At 36.8% G+C, this 24126-nt stretch overlaps 1 protein-coding gene and 1 non-coding gene across 17 annotated transcripts in view; one reads left to right on the top strand and one right to left on the bottom strand.

Annotated features, from left to right (window-relative positions):
- Nucleotides 1-24126, top strand: part of CHL1 (cell adhesion molecule L1 like) — a 183920-nt gene that overhangs the window by 58799 nt on the left and 100995 nt on the right. The gene's annotated exons all lie outside the window — the stretch shown is intronic.
- LOC123613016 (U6 spliceosomal RNA) lies at nucleotides 12970-13076 on the bottom strand. The gene has a single exon (XR_006720330.1). It is a non-coding gene; the product is annotated as a U6 spliceosomal RNA (small nuclear RNA).

The following is a 24126-nucleotide window of genomic DNA, read 5'->3' as shown; positions in this document are numbered from 1 at the left end:
GCAGGGGTGCCTGAATGTCCCGTCTGTCAAAGAGACCTGGTATTAAGTGGATGGGCTTGAGCAGTCCTGCTGGTACCTCACCTAAGGGGGTTGCTAAGAGCACAGGGACGCCCGCCGCAAGAGGCTCTGGGATGTGCAGTTAGGGCTGGAAACCGGGCAGAGGTGGGAGCATCTGGGAACTGTGCAAGAGCTGAGCACCTGAAGACCCGGGCTGGAAGAGCCAGTTACAGTTCCAAGATGCTAGCGAAGAGGAATAAAAAGAGACCACATTTCTCATTTCTGCTCCTTTTGACATAGTTCTGGACAGAAGTGGGCACGGAGGGAGCATTTTGAATCAGCCTGAGTTTTAGTGATGAAGAGTGACTTGAGGCTCATGGAAGGACAAGATGCCAGAGTGTGATGGGAAAGGAGAATTTGGCAAAAGAGTGTTGAAAGCAATGTTGGAATAAAAATGTGAAATCGTTTCAGGCTAATGTTCCGACGCAGGTGAGGACCCTTGATAAAGTAGTCACGGCTGATTAGAGAACTCTGCGAGGCCTTGTTTTCCCTGAATGTAGACCCCTGGTGCCCATGGATTATTTCTAACCACTCAGAGGCAGAGAGGTTAACAGGTAGATGACAGAAACCTGCTTGATGTAGTTACAAAGTAGAAATTCTCATGAGAAGAAATGAAGGGAATTTGTGAGGGTAGAGAAACTGTCAGATTTGTAAAATTTTGAAAATGGACGCCGGCATAAGCATAAAGCCAGGGTTGCAGAGCTGCAAAGGCTGATACATGCATGCTAAGCTGTGGAAATCAGGAAACGCGCGATAACGTTATCTGACAAATAGATTCCGAGGAGCAATGGAGAAAGGAAAGGGAAGTCAAAGCGGACATGATGAATGTGGTGAGAGTGCTGTGTGTCCTGGAAGCATTGTGGTTCTTCCTTTTAATATGCATGCTGTGTGTGAAGCACTCTTAGGAAAAGTCATGTTTCATGTTAAGTGGAGATCATGTTCTTGTGACATTTCTATTTGGCAGTCTTATCTCTAGCTATTAAAAATCATCACATTACAATAAAACAGTGTTTTGATAACATGCCGGCTGTAAAGTCATATGGTAGCCATTTTCTGCAGTGCAGCAGGATTTCAACAGAATTGGGTAAATGAAAATTTTGTATTCCTAAATAACATGCTTATAAATAATTTTACCAGTTGCCCCAAATACATAGAATTCTTATATCTATTAATTACTTTAAAATTTTTTTGTGTGCTTTACCGTATTTATACTGTTATTTAAAACATTCTTCATTTGTACAAGCACATGTAGCGATGCTAAAAATAAGGGGAGAGTTTATTCTCAAAGCCTCAGGATGTATCTCTTTGTTGCTGTAATTGTAGTTGTTGTTTTATTTCTCTTATTACTTTGTCTTTGTGAAACTGTCAAGTACTCTTGTACCCTTCTAGGTCTTAGGAGTAGTGACATGTTCTTCTAATTCATAATTTTGTTTTTTATTCTTATCAATCCTCTGTTCTTTGTCATTTCTAAATGGACTTTATGATCTTCCGAGTCTTAGGTTTAGTAATAGATATATTTCTAATTCATAAATTTCAAGCCTTCTTTCCTTTCCCCTTTCCTTCTCAGAAACATTTCAAGAACACAAACTCCTTTCATTACAAGATACAATGTTTTGGTTCTGTGGACATACGAAGATGAATTAGACAGAGATTCTGCCCTCAGGAAGCATATGTAGTAACAGCACGTTAGCCCTGACACTGCGAATTGCAAGAAGCCTAAGTCAAGAGAGAGTGTTCGGTTTCATAACCAGAATGGCCATGGAGTTGTTCACATTGTGGAAAAGACACTACAAGATCAGGAAGAGTTTGTGTTTAACTAGCTCAAAGCAGGCATCAGCAGGTTTTGTGGTATATGTTCCAAAGATGATCTCAAAGGTGACTGACTACTGGATTCCTCCTCCCAGCTGGATTCACCTTCTCATTCCTTCAATCACTCACTCATCCAGCGCTTACTGAACTCCTATAATTGCCAAGCATTTGGTGCTAGGGAAAGAGAGCTGAGTAAGACAAAGTTCTGCCTTCATGGGAGTAATAGTCTAGGGAGATAACAAACAGCCGAATCGGTGAAGAGATAATTAAGTGTCAGGGGCTGATATTTTGCTATTAAGAGGAGTAAAAGCAGGGACGTGGGCCACTATTAAGTATGGTAGCCAAGGAAGCCTCTCTGAAGGGGTGACAGAGGTTCAGAGATGTGAAGGAAGTGTGAGAATGTGACTATCTGGGAAGGGGCCATTCAAGTGATGGGAACAGCAGGTGCAACGACTCCAGGAAAGGAGCTTGGCACATCTTCTAGGAACAGGGGGGCAGTCATAGTGAGTCAAGGGCTTCTTGGAGGTTATTTGCACTTTTCAGTCTTTTTGCATCACTGAGTGTACATTAATTAGAATTTGCTTAATTGATTTTTAGTGACCAAAAAGAGTTTGCCCCTCCTGTAACCACATCATTACGATCTCAAAGTGGTTAGTTTGCCCCACCCTCGCCAAGGGAGAGTTTCTGATCCAGGAACATGAATCAATATGTTTTAGTTTGGCTACCTTTCTTCCACACATATTTAAGCTCTTTAATTCCTTTGAGATAATTATATCTCCCAAACGACATCGTTTTCTCTTTAGCCCCCACTATCTCCTTTAATCTTTCTTAGGAGCTGGGTCCTCTGGATGTTTATTGTTTTGCCATTAAGCCTTGTCATCGATACTGGTTGGAGCTACATTCAGCTTATGCACATTAGTCCCTGTCTCTTCCTTCACCCATTTTCTTCTGTGGATGGACAAAAGCACACATGTTAGGAAATTATCAGATCCATGAGTTTGATTCTAGGTTCATGTTTTTTATTATAATAGCACCTTTTAAAATATGTAACTGTGTTAGTATGAATACTTCTTGTTTATAAAGTATAATCTGCCTGCTTATATTTTAACTAGAGGTGGCAGGATGATAATATGCATGGGTGTGTCTCCCAACTATTCTTACCACTCCTGCCCATATGGTAGCTCCTCATACTCTGCTAGAGATTCTTTCTGAAATACAATATTCAATCATACCATCTTTCTGCTTAAAATTATTTGGCGTTACTTAAAATTACTTTCCATTGTCTTGGATAAAGACATGTTCTTTACATGGTATATACAAAGCTTCAGTAATACAGACCCAAGTAACTTGCAGGCTCCAGTCCTTAAAACACCTCTCTGCACCAACTCCCATCCTCTGACCTTGACCTTCCTCATTTTCAGCAGGCCCTCCTGACCACGGTGCCTTTGCACGTGCTCATCTATCTGTGTCCACTACACCTTCTTCCGTCTTTGCCCAACTAGCTCCTGCACATCCTCCCTTATCTCAACAGTGGTCACTTCATCAGAGTCATCTTTCCTGGGTAGATAGGTATCCTCCCTCCAAAACACCACCCTTTGCCTCCTCTTCTTAGCATTTAACATATTTTCAGTTTTATCTTTATTTGTGTGATTATCATATAGTGTCTGATTACCCTATATGAATATAAACTCTATGGAAACTGGAACAGTATCTGTATTTACTATCTGTGTCCCCTGGCTTAGCCTTGGGCTTAGCACAGGGTGGTTACTTAATAAATATTTGTGGTGTAAAGAAGCAAAAGTTAATAGGTAAGAATGAATATGAATGAAAACAAGTGAATGAATGTCTGCACCAGATCTGGTCAGTGGAACTTTCTTCAATGATTGAAATGTTCTATATCTGCAAGGTCCAGTATGGTAGCCTCTAGCTACCACATGTGGTTGTTGAGTACTTGAAGTGTAACTATTGTGATTGAAAAACTGAATTTTTAATTCTATTTTATTTTGGTTAATGTAAATTTAGCTACATATGGCTAATGGCTAGCATTTTTGAAAGAATAAATCTGGACATAGTACTGTATCACGTGCAATTTCTGATCCCTTTAAAACACACACATCCATTTTGGGTACTATCCAGACATACCACTATAACAATATAAATGTGTTTGCCTAGGTTAAACCCTGCTCAGATTCAACATTCAAAACTATTAAGCCAACTAAAGCTGTCTTTAGATAAGCAGAATAAATATGCCTACTATTCAAATAGTTAAATGAGGAAAGAACTGATTTTCAAGTTCACCAACCCACAGCCTTCTAAGCACAGATACTGCAATAGAACTTTTTGATGCAATCATTGCTTGGCTTTTTTTTTTTTTTCTCCTATAGTGTGAGGTAGGCTGACACATATTGCCAGCAGTTCCTTTTCATTGAAATCAGCACATTACTTGGTTTTAGATTCCCCTAATACAGTTTTCAAATTTTTTAGAGTATTTTTGACCATTTTCAAGAACATCTCAGGCATCTGTGATTGAAAAATTTCTTCCCATAGTTGACAAATTATGTGGTATACTCTGCCTCAAAGCACAAATGTTTGTTTCTTTCATTTATATGAGGATTTACGCAATTGCTAATGTGCAAGAAACATTGATATTTGTTGAATGTCTTTTGCTTTCTATATAAACCACTGTAATCATTGTAGCATCTTCATTTATCATTCTAGTGAACTATAGAACTTATCGTCATCATTTTATGAGACAAGAAGCAATACTCCCTTTTCTAACTAAGCAATTTAGACAGTATGTTCTGTTAGCATGGGCTTGAATCTGGTCCTGCTCACCACTGTATCTTCACTGCCTAGCATAGCATCTTGAACACAGGGGGCACTTATTCTTGCAACAGCCTGTGGGTTGCAGCTATTCTGCCTACTTGGCTAATGATGAAACTGCCCCTGCGAATGGGGGTGGGCGGTGGGATCAGGGTTGCCTATGTTCACATAGCTGCTGAGTGGTGGGACGGGGCCAGGCTCTCACTGACTGCATGACTCATTATCTAGGATTAGACTAATGTCCTCTGAATGTACTTTTGCTATATGAAAATAATTTGTTTTTTAAACCTACGATTCATTGGTCAGATTTCAATTGCCAGACTGAGAAAATAAATCTGTAATTGCAGAACAGAAATGAATATCCTATTTGCTTTCTAGTTATTTGTGAGTGTTTTTAACTTAGACAGTATTACTTTCTTATTTCTGTGGCTCTGTATTGATGGCAAGAGTGGGTCCAGGTTTACTTCATCTCTTTGATAAAAAACATGTCTTATGGATTGTTTTAGTTGCTATGTAGAATGACACAATTTTGTCAACTGTAGTGAAATATTTAGTATTTTGCTGCAGAGAAAGCCAGCAGATGGTTTGTGTGATGACGTGGACAGGAGCTAGTGGACACTTAAGAGACCAGGTGTGTTGTCTTTTTCTCTAGTAGTCTAATTTTTTTATGTGTTCATGAGAATATTGAATGGGAAATTTAATAAACTTACTGTTTTATAATGAGAAGTCTTTATTTCCTGAAATTGTAAAAAAAAAAAAAAAAAAAAAAAAAAGACCATTACTGCTATTTAAAAGGATAGTTCTTATTCTAAAAAGAACACTTGTGGTAAGATAAACTTACATAAAAGGATGCTTATGTAAAATTTAAACATTATTAACAATGATATGAAGATCCTGTTAATTGAATAGGTACTTTTTGTGCCAAGCAATTTTCTAAGCATTTTATATTTTATTTCATTTAATTCTTAAAACACTGTTACTCCCTTTCAGTATATGAGAAAACTGTGAAAGTTTAAGAAAGCAATTCATGTTCTAAAAACTAGTAATCAGAGGAGTTGAAATTGAAGACGTGCTGGGCTCTAAAGTCTAAATCACCTATTTATACCATTCTTTTAAAAATTATTTAAAAATAAATTATATATTCATTGTCATGATTACTTTAATATACATTTTCCTCACCAAAATAAAATGTGAAGGTAAAGATCATGTCTTTTAAATTCATGACTCTAATGGGTATAATAAATAAGATGTATACATTGTAGACACTCAATAAAAATATGTTGAATGAATCATCTTGAGTTCTGTAGGCTGGAGTCTTTAAAGCATTTACGTTGTTAGTCTTCCTTCAGAGACTTGTTTCTCGTGGGATTGGGCTAGGGATGGGGAACAATTGAGCCTGTTGGGAAGAAACTTGGTGTTTCATAAAGTTGGTGGTGTAGTTATAATTAACAGAATCCAATGACTATCTTAGACCGTGAGGTTTAAGAAAGATGCAGTAGTGAGAAGAACTTAAGTTCCAGGGAAAACTTCACGACTGAATAGGTTGTTGTAACCTAATCTGAGAATGACTTCCATGGTATCATGGCATGCAGGTTAACAGTGTGGATTCTGGTTCAGTTCCAGAGTATTCCACTATTAGCTGCAGACTTGTTAAAATGACTTATCTTCTCTGTATCCATGTTAATCTCATCTGAAAGTTGGAGATAATAATAGTACCTACTCCACAGGATTGCTATTATTAAGATTAAATGAATTACTTATAAAGTTCTTAGAATAGTCCCTGGCACATAGTATGTGTTATATAGTGTTTGTTACATACATGGTCATTACAGGAAATCATTCGTAATATATGCTAAATGCTTACTGATCTTAAAATTTATTAAACATCTGCTTGGATATTATTTGATAATTAAGGTATTCCCAGTCATAGAATTAAATGGTAATGTCCGCATGCTAGGATCATAAAGGACTTCTGAGGAAAATTTATATTTAAAAAAGTAAAATAAAGAACCAAGAAATAGTCATTAGTGCCCAGATTGTGAAACTAGAATTTAATTGTCTGTAACTGTATACACAAATAACATTAATACACTTAATTTGCCTGTTGGCAGAAGAACATGGCATTGAATCCTATGATACTTTTCATTCTCTACCACATTCATATTCATAGGTTACTTTTATACAATCAGGACTAAAAATCACTTGCATTTCTAACTATAGTCACTATGTCTATGATTTATTTCTCTTACCGTATACTGTGAAAATTAGGCAAAAAAGTGGAATTCAGAACTTGCATTTTTTTTAAAATATTAGGAATTCAAAGCAAATAAATACCTTGTTTAGGTTATTTTATTTCTAAACGCTTCTCAATCTGCTGCTAGTTCTTTTTCTCTGTTTGCCCATTTCCTCTCATTATCTTTGACATGAGTTTTGGAATTGACATAGGAATGAGAATTAACTCAGAAGTCAGTAAAGTAAGCCTGTGACACATTCATTTATTACATGATGCAAATGTTTTGCTTTGCTCTTTAACATCTTTTCTGTAAGAAGATGCTTTGCTGCTTCTGTTGAGAGTTTTTACATTTGGGCATGCAACATAAAATTTAGTTGCAGTATGGTCGGTTGCATTTTACTTCATGTGGCAGAGCTCTGGTGTGTGTGTGTGTGTGTGTGTGTGTGTGTGTGTGTGCGCACACTTGCATATGTGTATTGGGAAGAAGCGTGGTCGCTTCAGTGCTTCCTCAACTCATGACTGAAACTCTTGTTCTAATTCACAAGAAAGAGTCTTCAGAATGATAATACTGAATACTTTATTCATCTTCTGTGGAAATGAGTCCAAGAAGCAAATTAAAATTACCAGACTATCCAAAACAGAGTTATTTTGCCTACCTAATGTATTTGACCACTGCCTTCTATGATTTTAACCTTTCTAGACATTCTCTCTGGAGATGGCTTTTCTTATGGCCCCCAGGAGATTCCACTGAAATCACTTACTAGATGTCGAAGTTCCCCCCACAGTCCCCACTGCGCTAAGTGGCAACTGATCTGGGAGCTGTCATGTTTGGAAAATACCATGATGCCATGAGTTAATTTCATACCCGTCATGAGACTTTGCATGAGCTCCCAGGGGGCCTTTCCGTGTGTCACAGGACTGCATACCATTCGTTAGTTCCTTTCAAAGCGATGACCCGTGGCCGAGAGAGCTTGTCACAACATATGGCAACACCTGTCACCAGGTTTCATGATTGGCATAAAATTAACCTGTTTTCCTCTTTGATTTACTGCTTGTTTTATAATATCCATAAAAATGATAAGTAGAGGTTGCATTTGAAAGCAATTTACTGTCACTTCAAGAAGCATAATGGTAGATTTGGTATATTGGACCTAAGGAATGGACCATTTGCTTGCAGAGGGACATGCATGGTCATTCAGTAAAAGTATTTAATATCATTTTGAATGGTAGTCTGCAAGTCTCAGACAGGAAGTAATGTTTTAGTATCTGAACTCTATCAAGGATAGGAACAAAGCAAGAAATGATATTTTGAGTCTCGTGGAAGAAAAGTTCAGGGAAGCTTGAGCTCCAGATAGGAATTTGTCCTTGGCTTGTAAATGGTTTCAAGCAAGTTGGGATTGCTCTGATTTCTCTGTGGATTTCTCATGCCCAGATCTTAGCAGTCTTATAGGAAAATGCATAAAGTGAACCTGTGGAATAATAACATTCAGAATTTATGACAAGGATTAGAGAAAAAGAGATTAATGATATTTAGCCTTTAGATCCTTAGCAATGTTACGGTTACTTTTAAGAATGAGGACAGAGAAGAAAATAGCCAATCACTTACTCGTGGTTTTTTCACTTTAGTGAAATAGTAAAAAAAAAAAAAAAAAAAAAAGGTGATCTAATGATTTCTCAGTGAAAAAGATACCTGATTCCTTTTATCACCATACTATTTTTTTAAAATTTTTATATATCTTTTTACCTACCTTTAGCTTCTTAAAAGGTTTATTTTAATTTAGGGGGAACTGTTTTTTATAGCTGGTCTCTTTTCTTGATTGAGTTAAATGCTTCTTAGATTCTGTGAGTTTTAATATTCAAATACAATAAATAACAAAGATGAATTCTGTCATCTTTCTCCTTTTTGCTCTCCCATCTGGACTGGTTGCTCTGAATTCAGGAGTGATCAGTTTTTTCCTGGCATTCCTTAAGTGGTCTTTATTATTCAGTGAATTCCCTTTGAAAGTATAAACATTAGTCTTTGTATGGTGTTCAAAATTGACGTCTGCTGTTCTCAAATGATAGTAGAGTTGGGATGATTGAAGGAGCAGAGCCAAGAGCTGAATTAGAACAATGGAGAAAGAGGAAGGCAGTACTACAGACACAAGGAGAAGAGGGCAGCAATTGTGAAATAATCAGAAGTAAGGATTGAAGATTTAAAGCCTGCTTAGACTTGATTAATAGATGCTGTAAAAATGAAATGCTGAGCCAAGGGAAAAAAATGCACTTGAGAATTCCCTTGAAAATGTGTTAATGCCTTTACTTGGCAAGCAATTTTTTTTTCATACTGACTATGAAACCATTACATGAAAATATACTCCTTTTTTTCACATCGTTCAGTGTTTTTTCCTAAACTGCAGATTTTGATTATGTTACGATAAAATCAGATTTCCACTAGACAAAAGAGAAATAAAAAGAGGTCTATACTGGTGCTACATGGGTCTTATTGGAATATCTTTAAATCAGGATCAAGATAAAATTTGAAAATAAAACACATTTTAAAATGTTATTGGTAGACTAAGATGCTTATTTTAATTTCAGCAATAGTGATGATAGTTTGTAGATAAAAGAATGGGAGATTCTGAGGATTTTTTAAAGAGACTGGGTCATGTTGACATGGATGGTATCTAAACCATTTTCAAATGAAATTTGTCAAGAAAATTGAAAACCAGTCTTCTTAAAAGAAGAAAATAATCTATGGCAAATCATTTTATCACTGACAACAAACTGGAGGACCTACAGAATAACTTAGATAAGAATGAAAATGATGAACTTTTCATTACTGATAAAGCTGCTTTCACAACTGCTTCTGGTATTTTTATCACATATGAGCAGGGTCTGAGAAAAATGAGCTGAATCTGTTTTGAGTCAAACATTCAAAAATGGGCACAAGAGGAAAGAGTCTGGAGCTTACACCACTATAAACCGTCACCTTGACTACAGTCAACTGAATCACCTTTTCTAGGAGGGGTCAGTGAAGGGCAAGCAGATGAACTACAAGAGCTTTTGTGTGCTGGTCGATGGCTAGTTTAATAAGTGCTCTTTTCTCATGGGTAATAGATGGCAATCTTTGCTCCCTGGTTTTAGGAGTCAACTATTAGTAAGTGTGTCCCCTCACCCCTGTCAGTGCACTAACACCCACACCCACACACCCACACACTATATATATATATATATTTCACATAAAACTGCTGGCTAGAGAATTTTAGTATTAAGACATCATGTCCTGTAACCCAGTGGTTCTCATCTGGAGTGATTTTGCTCCTTGGGAACACCTGACAATGTCTGGAGATATTTTTGATTGCTACAACCTGGGGGAAGGAAAGGGTGATACTGGTCTCCATGGATAGAGAGGTAAGTGTTTCTCCTGAACATTTTACAACACACAGGTTATCTCCCCATGACGAAGAATTATCCAGGCCAGAATTTCAGTAATGTTCAGGTTGCAGAACGTTGCGATTGTTTGAGTAACTTAGTCTCTGTAGTAATTGTTCAGTATTTGAGAGAGGTACTCCTTTTTCTACTTCTGTTCCCCCAAGAAACTGCCTAGGAGCCTGGCAATTTACGTGACTCTAAGTGTGCACTGGAAAGGGGCTCACATCCAAGTGGTCAGGCTTGTGCTGTCTTCTGGTTCCTTGCTTGCTTTCACCATCGTGCTCTGACATTAGTATCTAAGGTCTAAGTCACCCAGTCATGACCACCACCCCAGCCTCATGTAAACTGTGAAGTTGGTAGAACTGTCAACAGGCCAGTTCTGCAGTACCAGGGCCCAGAAATCTTCTGGTTTTGGCCATCCATCTCCGGTCTCGTTAGTGGTGTGTTGGAGGACAGAGGAAAGGAGAAGTGCCCACCAAACTGAGAAGGCATCTTAAGACTGGAAAACAAGGCAGGCATTTTATTAAAGAGCAGCTTATTCACACAGTGGGATTGGGTGGACAAAGACTTGGAAGAATCTGGAGCTTCACCCCACACTGCCGAGGGGCCACTGGAACAATTTTCTAGTTAGCCCAGGGTATGGGGATAGGTGCTTGGAAACAGGACGTGCATTCCTAAGTCAAGATTTATGAATGGGGACCTAGTCTTGTGGGAGCGGGGAGTAGGTCAGCAAAACTTTTCATCGTTTAGGGACTAACAGAATGAACAGGGCATAGAGGCCACCTGGTCCTAGTGATTATTAAGCAATATCTGTTAACTACAAAGCCCTTCATGACAGAAGAGGGTCACTTCACAGTACAGTCCTGGGTAGGATCAGAGGAAGGACAGGAGAAAATGTGGGGAAAATGTAGGGGCCCAAGAAAGCATCAGTTATGCTAACAGAGGTGCATTGTGCCAGGCCCTTCTGAGTGGAAACCACAGCGCTTATCCAACTCATCAGTGGTCCTGTAATGGTTAACTTTGTGTCAACTTGGCGAGGCCCCAGTGTCCTGAAATTTGGTCAAACATTATTCTAGATAATTTTGTGAAGGTATTTTTTGGATGAGGTTAAAATTTAAATTGGTGGACTTTGAGTAAAGCACATTGGCCTCTACCATGTGAGTGGACCTCTTACAATTGGTTAAGGCTTTACTAGAACAGAATCTGTCTTTCTCTAAAAAAGGAAATCTGCCAGAAGACAGCCTTTGGACTCAAATGGCCACTTTTTCCTGAGTTTCCAGCCTCTTAGCTTACTCAGCACATTTTGGATTTAAGAAGGCCCACAATTCTGTGAGCCAATTTCTTAAAATAAATCTTACCATGTCTGTGTATCTGCATAGCATATCCTGTTGATGCTGTTTTCTTGGAGAACTCAATACCAATCTGCTCCATTTTGGTATAGTGGCTCCGTGGTTTTCTATTCAGCTATTCCTGTGTCCTCCCACAGAAACACATGGAAACCTCTGGATCTTCAATTTTCTTGTTGATCTTTTTGCCTAGTTGTTTTATTAATTATTGAAAATGAGGTATTGAAGTCTCCAACTATTATTGTTGAATTGACTATTGCTCCCTTCATTTCTGTCAGTTTTTGATCTTGTGTATTTGGGGGCCATGTTTTCAGGTATGTTTACGTTTATAATTGTTATATCTTCTGAAGGATTGACTTGTTATCATTATAAAATGTCCCTGTTTGTCTCTAGTAACAATGTTTTTCTTAAATTCTATTTTGTCTAATGGTAGTATAGCCACCCAAGATCTGTTTTGGTTACTTTTTTCAAGGTACATATTTTTCCTTCCTTTTACTTTCAATCTATAAGCATCTTTGAATATAAAGATTACACTTCTGGACAGCATAAAGTTGGATCTTTTTCTTTAAACTCTAATGCCAGTCTCTGCTTTTTAATTAGAGTGCTCAATCTATTTACATTTAATATAATTACTGTTACAGTAGAATTGGTATCTAACATTTTGCTATTTTTTTCTGTATGTCTATACTTTTTGTTTCTCTTTTCCTCCCTTACTGCCTCCTTTTATTTTAAATAAATATTTGCTAGTGTATCATTTTACTTTCCTTGCTGTTTCTTTTTCTGTATTTTAACTATTACCTTGTTTGTAGTTGCCCTGAGATTACAATTATTATCTTACCTAGAACAATCTATCAGATTAATACTAACTTAATAATAGTTGACAGAACCTTTGTCCCAATATATTCCTGTTACCTCCTCTCTCCTTTGTGCTGTTATTGTCATACAAATCACATCTTTATACCGTGTAAGCTCATCAGTACAGTTTTTATAATTATTGCTTTATGACATTATCTTTTAATCAGGAGAAAGAAAGTTATAAAAATACATATATAATGTCTTTTATATTTTCCTTTTCTGATGCTCTTTATTTCCTTGTGTAACTTCAAATTAATGTCGTGTCCTTTCATTTCAGCTTGAAGGACTCACGTTAACATTTCTTGTAGGGCACATCTGCTGGCAACACATTCTTTGAGTTTTTGTTGAGTTTCTCCTTAATTTTGAAGAATTGTTTTGATGGACATAAAGTTTGGGGTTTATCATCGGCACTTTGAGTATGTCAGCCCACTGAAATATGTAGAAGACTTCATAAATTTGCATGTCATCCTTACAGAGGAGCCATAATAATCTTCTCTGTATAATTTCCATTTTAGTATATGTGCTGCCAAAGTGTGCACAATGGATCCCGCCATACTGTATAGACATGAGGAAAACTTGGAGGAAGCTACCTCTACTCCCTGTCTTTATATAAATCTGCCTTTGCTACTTCTAACCTAATCTATGGGTCATGCGATCTAAAATTAGCACCTCCAAGGAAACACTTTTTATTTTCTGTCCAGGAATCTAAGTATAACCCCCACTATTTGGATATTTGTTTTCTAAAACCCTCTGCTCAAACTCTTTAGATTCTGAATTTCTACCTCGTCATATACAGAGTTATTCCATCTATATAGTTAATATACTTCTCACTTGACACAGTTTGATTCTCATTTATGAGAAAGAGACACATGCCTTTGAAGAAGACACTATTATATTTACTTCACGAGACACTTAACTAAAAATCAGTGATCACGTCTCACTTAGACACAGCCAATCTGTTCACAAATATCATTAGCATTTAATGCCAGAATGACCATGTAGTCTCTCCTCAAATTCATGTGTACCTTTTTATGCAATCCAATATTTTACGGTTAAAAAGAACAAGCTCTGTGGAGATACAGTAAGATGACAGCAAGAATATAAATGTGTTGCAATTAGCAATTACGTATGGTTTGTTTTAGTCTTACATGGAGTGTTGGTGACTGCTATTGTTTTGTTTATGTGTGCATGTATCTCTCTGGGAAGTACCCATTTATCTATCCATATATTCTTCTATCCATCCATCTAACAAGTCAACCATCTGTCAGTCAATCTATCTGTAATCCATCTATAACATGTGTTTTTCTTCAGAGGTATTCAATTTGATATTAGCATATGATAGTTGTCTAATAAATATGTACTGAGTTAAATTCTTAAGAGGAATGGAGAATAATATAAAATGTTGGCATTATTAAAATTTGGGGCTGGGTAATTCTTTTTTGTAGAGGCGTATCCTGTGCAATGTTGGACGCTTAGTGTCAGCGTCCCTGGCCTCTCAACAGATACCAGTATTACCCTCTTAGTTGTGATAACTAAAAACAAGTCCACATATTGTGAAATATCCTGTGTAGGAAAAAATCCTCCCTCTCCCCTTAGTAGAGAACCAATGGTAGTAAAAGCATTCTGTCTTCTTTTATCTTAATATACGTGTTCCTAAAAATCAATGTTTAACAATGACCAATGATGGGGTGTTCATTGGATGGATGAATGTGTTTCCGTATTTCTTTCCCAGATACGCATTCTCTTACTCATTGATTCATCCACTCCTGTATCATTCAACAAGCATCTATTGCGTACCTCTTATGCACCAAGTACCTGGCTAGGCAGTGGGGATGCGGAGGTCAAATATAAATCCCTGTCCTTATGGAGCCTCCTGGCTTTCATTAGAACCATAAAGAAAATAAACAATGAATAAGTAACTAAAGACATCACCGGTAAGTGTTCTGTCGATAATAAAGCGGGAAATCGTGAGGGGATGATAGGTTTCATCAGATTAGTGGGCTAAAAAGGACACTCTGAGGTGACATTTAATGTGAGACCTGAGTAGTATGAGGACCACAAAACAAAGATGTGAATGAACTATTCATGCTGGCTTATCTATATAAAGTTTGTGTTAGGCGTGTAAGGAGATGATCATTGGCTGGCATATTGACTCATCTATACATGTGAACAACACGGGAATGTTTGTATGGAAATTACTGGGAACTGAACCAAATTAATTGAAAAGTCTGGCTAATTTTTAAATGAGGATGTATAGTCCTAACCATGAAAAGGTATCCACTCTCGTGACAATGCCATGGAAACTAGGCCATTAAAAAGCATGCATGAGATATGCAGACCTTAAAACATCTTCTGTGACAAAAGCTAGAAATTATTCAGAGAACATGACAAACATGATTTCTACCTTCATGACATTATATATCACTAAGGGGATGGGAGTGATCAGAGAAATCTGCTAAAAGAAAACCCTGGCCTGATACATTTAAAAGAAAGCAGAGAAACAATGTTTATCTTGAGAACAGCATCTCTCTTTAACCTCATTAAACCCAAAACATTAATCAGAATTAAAATTAACATTATTGTTGTATAGATTTCAGTTGAGCTGAGATAACCATTTTAAGGTAAGCATAACTGTGAATAAACTGGCTCATCCATTAGGTATTTATGTATAGTTATGGTAATAGAAAAATATGAACTTCTGAGTATGCTGATTGATTTATAATTGCATTGGTGTCGATAATGAAATTAAGTTTAAAATATTGGAGAACTTATTTTGTCATTCTTTGACCAAACACGATACTATAGTCTGATTTTTATGTTCATGTTTCCTGTATAAGTGGGAACCCTAGATAAACCATTTGGCATATGCTTGCCTTTTACAAGCTGGTTTATCTATCGGAAGTAAAAGGCTGTTTGAAGCAGGATTGAAATATTAATTAGAATAATGATTTCATTATGACTTCTTCACCTTTTATGCTACACGTTGGATCAAGTCAAAACTGGAGCTGCCAGACAAGCATCTTGATGAAATGTGGAATTCTATAAAAGAGAAATGTAAACTATAAATAAGATAGTTCTTATGTGAGGAAGATATGATTGCAGCTGGATGACGGGCATTTCGGTGAAGTCTGATGAAATCTCTCTGACTGTTTCCTCTACAGATATCATTGGCTTGTAAAACTAGTGTCACAAAGGAAGACAAGTATATTTTTATCCTGCAATTAAGTACTTGAGTACAAAATTCAGGGTAGTCAGTGGGAATGTGATTGGATGAATAAAGGGAGCCAGAGAAGATAATCATTTCAGTTCTTTCCTTAATTCTGCTTTCTGGTATGGTATTAACAACCACAATCTGACAGGTCCAAGTGTGCTCTGGAGTCCCAGCCCGACTCCTCCACAGCTGTGTAATCACAGAAGAATTATTTAGACTCTATCTCAGTTTACTCAATTGCAAAATGGAGATAATAACATTTCTTGTCTTTTTGAGTTGTAAGGATTTAATGACATACTATACATAGCATGCATCTAACATAGCCACGACTTGGTAAATAACAGCTTTGTTATTAGCAATTTATTTCCTCCAGAAATAATTTAACAAAAATAGCAACAACAGAAAGCCGGGATTTTGTTTGTTTTTTGTTTTGCATTTGCGGTCACTGTTAATTACAAACCTATGGGACACTGCACTGGTGCTTGAGATAGGGAGGCAAAACGGTTGCAGTGAGAGGGAGCTGTGTTTTTGGACTTGGAATGACTTATTTCATTTTCCCCATTATGTTTCTCTTTGGCGGTTTCTTTCTCCTTACACTCAGAATCGAGCAGAATTATAATAATGAGCAACAAATGAACAAAATTCACAATGAGTATCATAAAATTCATTACCCCCATTTTCAGAATTCTGGTTGCAAGTTAGATAATCCAAGGAGGACCTCTCTCAAGCCCCCTGAAATGTCCACGCCCACCCTGTTCTCAGTTACATCACCCAGTTTGTCTTTTGCATGGCACTTACCATGACCATTAATTGTTTGATTTGTATTTCTCTTTGCAATCATGAGAATGTATATTCCCATAGGACAGTGATGCAGTCTGTCTTGATCACTCTGTCCCTGGAAGCTAGCTCTGTGCGTGGCAATCATCGGCACTCTGTGTATTAGATGTTGAAGATCTTTTCTTTTCCTTCAAACTGTAATTGCCACGTGGTAGACTTATATCTTGAATTGTTTTCTCACTTTCTCTTATGTTAATTTGTTCTGAGACACTGAAGACATGTGGCTTTGTAGTTATTTGTTGCAATACTACTGCACTTTGGGGAAGATGAGGGAAACTTCTCTTGGTAATCTTAGAATCTATCCTAAAACTTTTTCTGCAGAGATTATAAGTGCTAGTTTTTGATATAACTGATCCTTTAGATTATATTTAAAGTACATGGGACTAAGCCAGATTTAACAAGAAATTTTAGTTTACTGATAGCATCCTATTTATCATGATGTGCCTTCGAGTGCCAGATAAACTAAAACCGTCTTTTTTTTTTTTTTCTGTTTCTACATAGATATATTCCTTATAGGTATCTTTTAGCTAGCTAGCTTTACTTTACTTCGATTCTGATGGAATTATCTTGTCCTAAGCCAATATACTTAATACATTCAGTGTATTTTCCACCAGAAATTTTGTCACTACTTTAAGATTTAACCTTCATTTCCATTAAAGGATGTTGGTTCATCTAGTATCTTCTTTCCCTAACTCACATCATCATATTAAATATTTTCAAATTTTAGGTGCAGGACACAGACCCGGTTTATGCACACACATACAGAATTGATATACAAGCATGTATAATTTACATACACCCATATTCAGTTTACCACATAGCCATAAGGTAATTAGCAACTGGTTACTGTTTGCTGCTAATGAGGTCAAGGTTACAGACTTACTGCTCTTCTGAGTCTATTTTTTGGCACTGTTCCATTGCCACAGATTTTACCCTGACCCCCATGCTGCTGTTTCACAAATGCTGTTTGTCGCTAGAGGGGGCCGCATAGAAGGATTGAGTGGTTCCCTGCCAACCCCACACCTCTACTGGTCAAGGCTCTCAGCATTTGCCCGACAAATGGCACGTTTGTGTGTGTCTGGAGGGGGGTGTCTTCCATCTTTGCATGCTCTGTATGGCAGGCTTTGTTCACAGGGGTGGACCTTAAGATTTTCTTAAATCAACATGATCATGAACACCATCTTTACACAGAAATACAGATTATTAAAAATAGCTTGGGACAAGCTTAACTGTGAAACTGAGAAGTATTTTAGATTACTTATGTTTCCCTATTCCATTGTTTTGAATACTTTTCATTGCTATCCCTTCCATTGGAAAGTGTATCAGATGACACTGAAGTGCAACCTAGGGGAAAATGTGTGAACTGGGCCTAGAATTCAAGCAAAACAAAACAAACATACATACATATAGGCATCATTTATTTTACTTTAATTTCTTGGTCTTCTTAAGTCATTTTTTCAGGGTTGTGGAACAAAGTTTCTATAATACTTTGGAGATGAAAAGGCGCTTGTTGCAAGTTCAATGCTTTTTACCTTAAAGACTTGAAAACTTAATATCATACTTGATTTTGTGAATGTAATTTTGGATAATTGGTTACTTAATCCTTGGCGGTTTGGGTTTTATCTTCTATTGTGGATTAAGATAAGTGGTTTTATCCTGTAACTAATGTAAAAATATGAGCAATGTTATAAAATCTAACTGAAAACAATAATAATCATAGCTGATTCTCATTATTTATGGTAGTTATATTCTATAGAATTGCCACAAATGCTGATGGAATACTGAACCATTGTCCCTGGGAGAAACACATCATTAGGTTTCTTAGAGCCTCTGATCACAGCATTTCCATGAATCCCATCTATACATAACCTTGTTGTATGTATGTTCTTGTTTAAAGACACCTTGCTTGGTTTACATGGTTTAACCATTTATGTTGAACTTGGGGCCAACAGCACTATAACTCATTCCTGAATGACACTTATCTAATACACGTGTTTTCCCTGCAAAGCTTGTCACAGCCTTCTTGCACTTAGGAACACTAGACAGCACTCAAGCACTATAATTTTAGTTAGCAAGTATTTTATATAGTGAAATCACCAACAAAAAGCATAAAAATGAGAAAACCTAAATAGACCATGAAAAGGACACTTACAGTGTGAGAACTGCAACAAGAAAGCAGAGAATCACCTTGTTCAAGGCAGCTGGAAACCCATGTTAGATGATTCAGTATTTTTAATATTCTGTACATGTTTGTGAATGACTGCAAAAGTACTGTATTGATTTGGGGGCTACAGATAAGTTTTAGTAACTAAGTTAATATGCAAATATAGACTCTGAGAATAATGAGGGCCACCTGCATATGCTTTTTAGATTAGAAAGGAGAAAATAGTTCCCTTTAGTCACTGAATTAGCGAATGAAAGACTTTGGTTTAGTATTTCCTTCCATCTCTCGGTTCCTTATTTGCTTAATTGAGTGACAAATTCTAATTAGTCATCCCTGACCAATATAATTTAGGAAGGAGCCATGTCTTCATCACTCTCCTTCCAACTCCTGGTCCTATTCCTGAGTATAGTAGGCATTCAGTTAATGCTTAAAGGATTGCATGAACCCCTTCCCTCATTTGTAAGGGGAACTTTGCGGAATCAGTGTGAACATCAAATGCCAGTAACGTGAGCAGAGCTGTAACCACAGGCAAAAATATTGCCTATGGTGGCAACTTTAATTATTTTTAATAACATAGTAATCAGTATCTTGATTAATTTATAAGTGATGTTATACAGTTTAACACGTTAATATAGGACTTTCTGCTATAAAACAGGGGTCATCTGTTAAATACATATGTTTAAATATAATAATAAACTAATGGGTCCCTTAATGCAAGGATAAAAGGAAAGATTGGTTAACAAAAGAAACACTATCTGGCAGTTAACAAAGGGGAAAGATTTTTGAATCTGTTATCCCCTGAAAACATAAATGTAAACTTATAACAGTATTGGACACAGTAGCTGAATTCTGATTCCTTATTTTCATGAACATATTCTACCTGCATCTTTTCATTGTTTTGTTCGCTTGCAAAACACATTGAATAAATTATGAAATTTTCTTCATGTTGATTTTTTGGTTTTTTTTTATTTTTTATCTTTTTGTTTGTTCAATTTCATGTTTTTAATTTTTTTTTTTTTTAATGAAGGTACTAGGGATTTAACCAAGGACCTCATGTATGCTAAGCATGTGCTCTACCATTGAGCTATGTCCCTCCGCACTTGGTTTTATTTTTTATTCTTTGTTCCTCAGAGGGAATTAAATATTCTGGTGGTGGAAAGAAGCCCTGTCACTCTGGCCATCCACTTGGCTTTCTTAGAACAGTGTCTAAGTCCACTGATACACACTTACAAAATAAGTAATTGGTTTACTTAATCAGTCAAGTAAGAAATTTTTTTTGAACGGTGTTCTTTTCAATTAATGATGAACAATTATTCTTGAAAGAGGAGATTTTTAAAGGATCCCTTTTTCTTCTTTTTTCAGTATTGGCTGATCCATATTTGCACTGGATGCCTTGGAAGTGTTTGGCCTATGCTTCCTATGCTTTTTCAAAATGATTGTCAGCGAGAGTAATGAGCCTTGGACCAGTCCAGTAGCTTTGCTAACTAACATACGATTGCAGAAGGATTTTTAACATCCTGCTGACTGTGCTGGTCCTGCAGAGCCTCACAACACGAAAATTGTCTCTTGCAGCTCAGCTTACGAAACCTTTACATGTTTGGAAATACTCCTTCTGAGGCAGGATTTATACTTACTTTTGAATCCAAGTTCTTATTGTGATACCAGTATTAAACAGGAGACAGAAAAGCTGACAATGATTCAGCTTGCATTTCTCATCAGTGTTCAAACTGTTATTTGCATGTCATTCCTTATTGCATTTTCTGCTTTGTACAAGCTCTGGAAACGATAAAGGTGTTTCATACAAATTCACAATCCAGAAATGCTGACTCTAGATTAAGTCTTGTAAACATATCTAAGTGACAGACGTACCATTTTCATTAGAGATGCTTTAAGTCGGGCCTGTAAAAGCTTGTGTTATTACTGCAAACGGGGAAAATGCTTGAATGAACCCTAATCTTTGAGGCACTGAGGGGCTTATCTTTGAGGCACATATTTAATCACAAAGTTTTGCTTGCTTCTACCGTGTCCTTATTTTACTTACGGAAATAGTCATCTTTTAAAGTCATTCATTCAGTACGTTGTTTTAAAAAATTATTTTCTAAATATAAAACGTTTATATTAGAAACACTGTTTACAGTACCACAGTGGAAATTAATATAGCCAACATAATTAATTTGATTCACTATATCCCAGGAGGTAACACTTGTTGGGGGGGGGGGAATGATATTCTTACCTAAATAAAGTACTAGTGCATTATAATGATTTTTTATCAACATGACTTATGAGCTTATGATAAGACCCAATAAATGTGTATTGATTGGTTGTTTGGATGTAAAATACATAGATACAGCAAAGTACTTTAGGTTAGTTTATAAACTCAATATTGTCTTTCCTCTGAATAATGAATTGTTGATGCATTAGTAAAGTTTAGAAATGCTGATAGAAAACATAAAAGAAAGCAGTTTCCTTGCTTAGCTGAAAAATAAATAGATTGGCTATCTGAACTAGCTGGATCTTTCCCCCTGCTTTTTTTCTGGAAAAAAAAAAAAAGAAGCAAAGGTAAAACAAACAAAAGACCATAAATATGGAAAACTTCCTGAGAAATCAGAGGTCAGGCAAGATGAGTTCTAATGTTTGGTGACAGACTGCTAATCCCCTTCATCTTTCACCTCTGTGCTCCTGTCAGATTCCAAATGATGACTCCAGGCCCCCCTGACCTGAAGATTTCACTCATGTATGGTGTTCCACCGTGCTTCCTAACATTGGTATGGGGGAAAGGCTGGGCAAGGTTTTTAACAGTAAACGTTAGAATCAAGGAGGTTATTTTTGAGTCCACTGACTTAACTAGACGATGACATTTATCTGAACTCACATTACTCATGTAACTCATAATGTAATATTATTTTAACTCCATGTGCTTAGAAAAGCAAAATAGGATTACACTTTGACCATTAGTCTAAAAACAATGACCAAAACCAAATTATACCAAGATTCATCACAATGTATTTGGCATCTAGGAGAAACCCTTCCGTTTTCTTTCTCTTTTTCTCCCCCAAGTTCACTATTGTTACTGGATTTGAAAGGTAGTCATTTACTAAATCCTTAAAAATGATTCTTTTTTTTTTTTTTTAAACTCAATGTATTGAAACTAAAAACAAAACCCCCGGTTTATCCATTCGTCCATGCTCTCCTTATCTGTGAGCTGTGAGCTTCTTCTTGCTGTTGCTCTTGCTGTTTTAAGATTCCACACATAATAGAGATCATATGGTATTTGTTCTTCTCTGTCTGAATTATTCTGTTAGCATTATGCTTTCGAGGTCTATCCATGTTGTCATAAAAGGAAAGATTTCCTTCTTTTTATGGCTGGATAATACTCCATTGTGTGTAAATACCACGCTTCTTTATCCATTCCTCCATTGATGGACACTTAGATTGTTTCCATATTGTGGCTGTTGTAAATAATGCTGCAGTGAATATGGGGTGCATATTTTTTTTTCTGAATATGAATTTAATATATTAGTGTCAGTACGCCAAATAGGAACTAATAATTAAATCAACTTAATAAGTTTGATTTACCATATCCCAGAATAGAACACATCTTGACCTTTAGAAGTGAAGTTGACCATAACTAAACTTTTGAACGACTCACCCTGAAAATGCATAACAATATATGCCTAATTGGCATGGAGTTAATGTCATGAACTTATTTTTTTTATTGAGTTTATGTAATGCTTACTGTGTGCCAGATACTATAATACTGTTCTAAGATATTTTAGCTTACTTATTATAATTGTACTTATTAAAATGATCATTTATAGATAGATGAAGCTTTGGCTGTTTTTTTTTCCCCTTCTTACTTTTTTCCTTTTTCTTATGATGAAAAAAACAAATTGAACTGAGTCAATTGTAAAGAACTAACTGGCTTCGGTGAACGACTCATGAATCATGTAGCATCCAATCCAGCGAGCAGAGTGGAGCTCCGCGGAGCCACAGAAAGGGAAACGTTTTAAAGGCAAGACAAGGAATCATGAACAAAAACGATTACTTGAGGCTTAGGTAACATACTGATAGGGGACGGATGGGGTCTCTGTGGCAGGTTTTCTCATCTTCCTTTGGGGGATGGAAAGGTCCCTGTGACAGGTTAACTCATTGATATTCACCAGAAAATTCCTGACCGACCGGTTAAGGACTATATTTCTAGGGGAGGTCAAAGCTGCAGTTTGGTTAGATATTAAGCTCCCTCCAGTTTGGAAGCATGGCCTAGCAAAAGTGACTCCATTTGGAGCCTTCTCTCCCCCCACCTTTTAACACTTTCTTTTTTGAGTGTTGTAGCTGGAGCTGTAATTATGATTCCACCAATTATGTAATTATGGTTCTGTTTGCAAGGGACACACTTCCTTCCAATCCCCACCCCAAAAGTTTAGTGATCCCAAGGGCTTAGAGTAAGAGCTGGACTTCACATTTCTTGAGCAGGTCTATTACAGTGATAAGGAGCTAAAGGTCCATGAAGAATTACCTTCTTTACATAAGTGGGTACCATATCAAGAAGGCTAGGGAAGAAGTCACAGAGCACACATTATTTAATTGCCAGAATTTCTAGTGCCCCAAAGCCACAGAAGTCACAGCTGCTTAAACACGACTTGCCCTTTAACTAATGGACAAAAGTGTTGAATGGGACTTACATGTGTAAGACTTAAAAAAAATTAATATCACCACCAATGACAAAGAGCATATTAAAAAGTACCATGAAGTCATGATAAGAAAGAGGTCATGGATGTAAAATTATCAAATGTTTTGTGTTTTGAAAGTGTGGGGGAGGAAAAATAATTTTCCCTCCACCCTGCTAGGTTCCTGGCTGAGACCCTCCTGTCGTAAAAGAGATGAAAGGAGAAAAACAAACAGGCGTTTAATAACGTGTATCTCCCGTATCTGAGAGAGAGATCCGGGAAAACTGAGTAACTCTCTGAAATGTCCCAAGTCATAACCTTAAAAACGTTTTTCATCAAAGACAAAAGAAAGATACTGGGGACTAGGAGAGGAGGCCAGTTATGGGGTTTGGTCAGGAAAAGGCAAGTGAACAAGGGTAAGGTTGTTACGCCTATTTAAGTCATTGCCTTCTCCATCAGTAAGAGTTTCTAGAGATTTAGAGTCAACCTTCTCTCCCCGGTACAGAAAGGGAGACACTCTTGCAAATGGAGATTTCCCTCATAAATGTAAATATCTCTTACAAAAGAGTGACTTCTACTCAGTTTTCAGAGCTTCTCCTGTGTCTGCTGTTTCTTAAAAATAATCAGCCTAAAATAATCCTTACGCCAAAGAGGTGTATTTTTGTGGCTGGCAAGTTCTTCCCATCAAAAGTAACTCTTTTTCTTCTGTT

This window comes from Camelus bactrianus, chromosome 17 (assembly GCF_048773025.1).
Source record: "Camelus bactrianus isolate YW-2024 breed Bactrian camel chromosome 17, ASM4877302v1, whole genome shotgun sequence".
Lineage (NCBI taxonomy): Eukaryota > Metazoa > Chordata > Mammalia > Artiodactyla > Camelidae > Camelus > Camelus bactrianus.
Note: the sequence above shows the minus strand (reverse complement) of the source record. Positions and strands in the feature narration are given on the sequence as shown.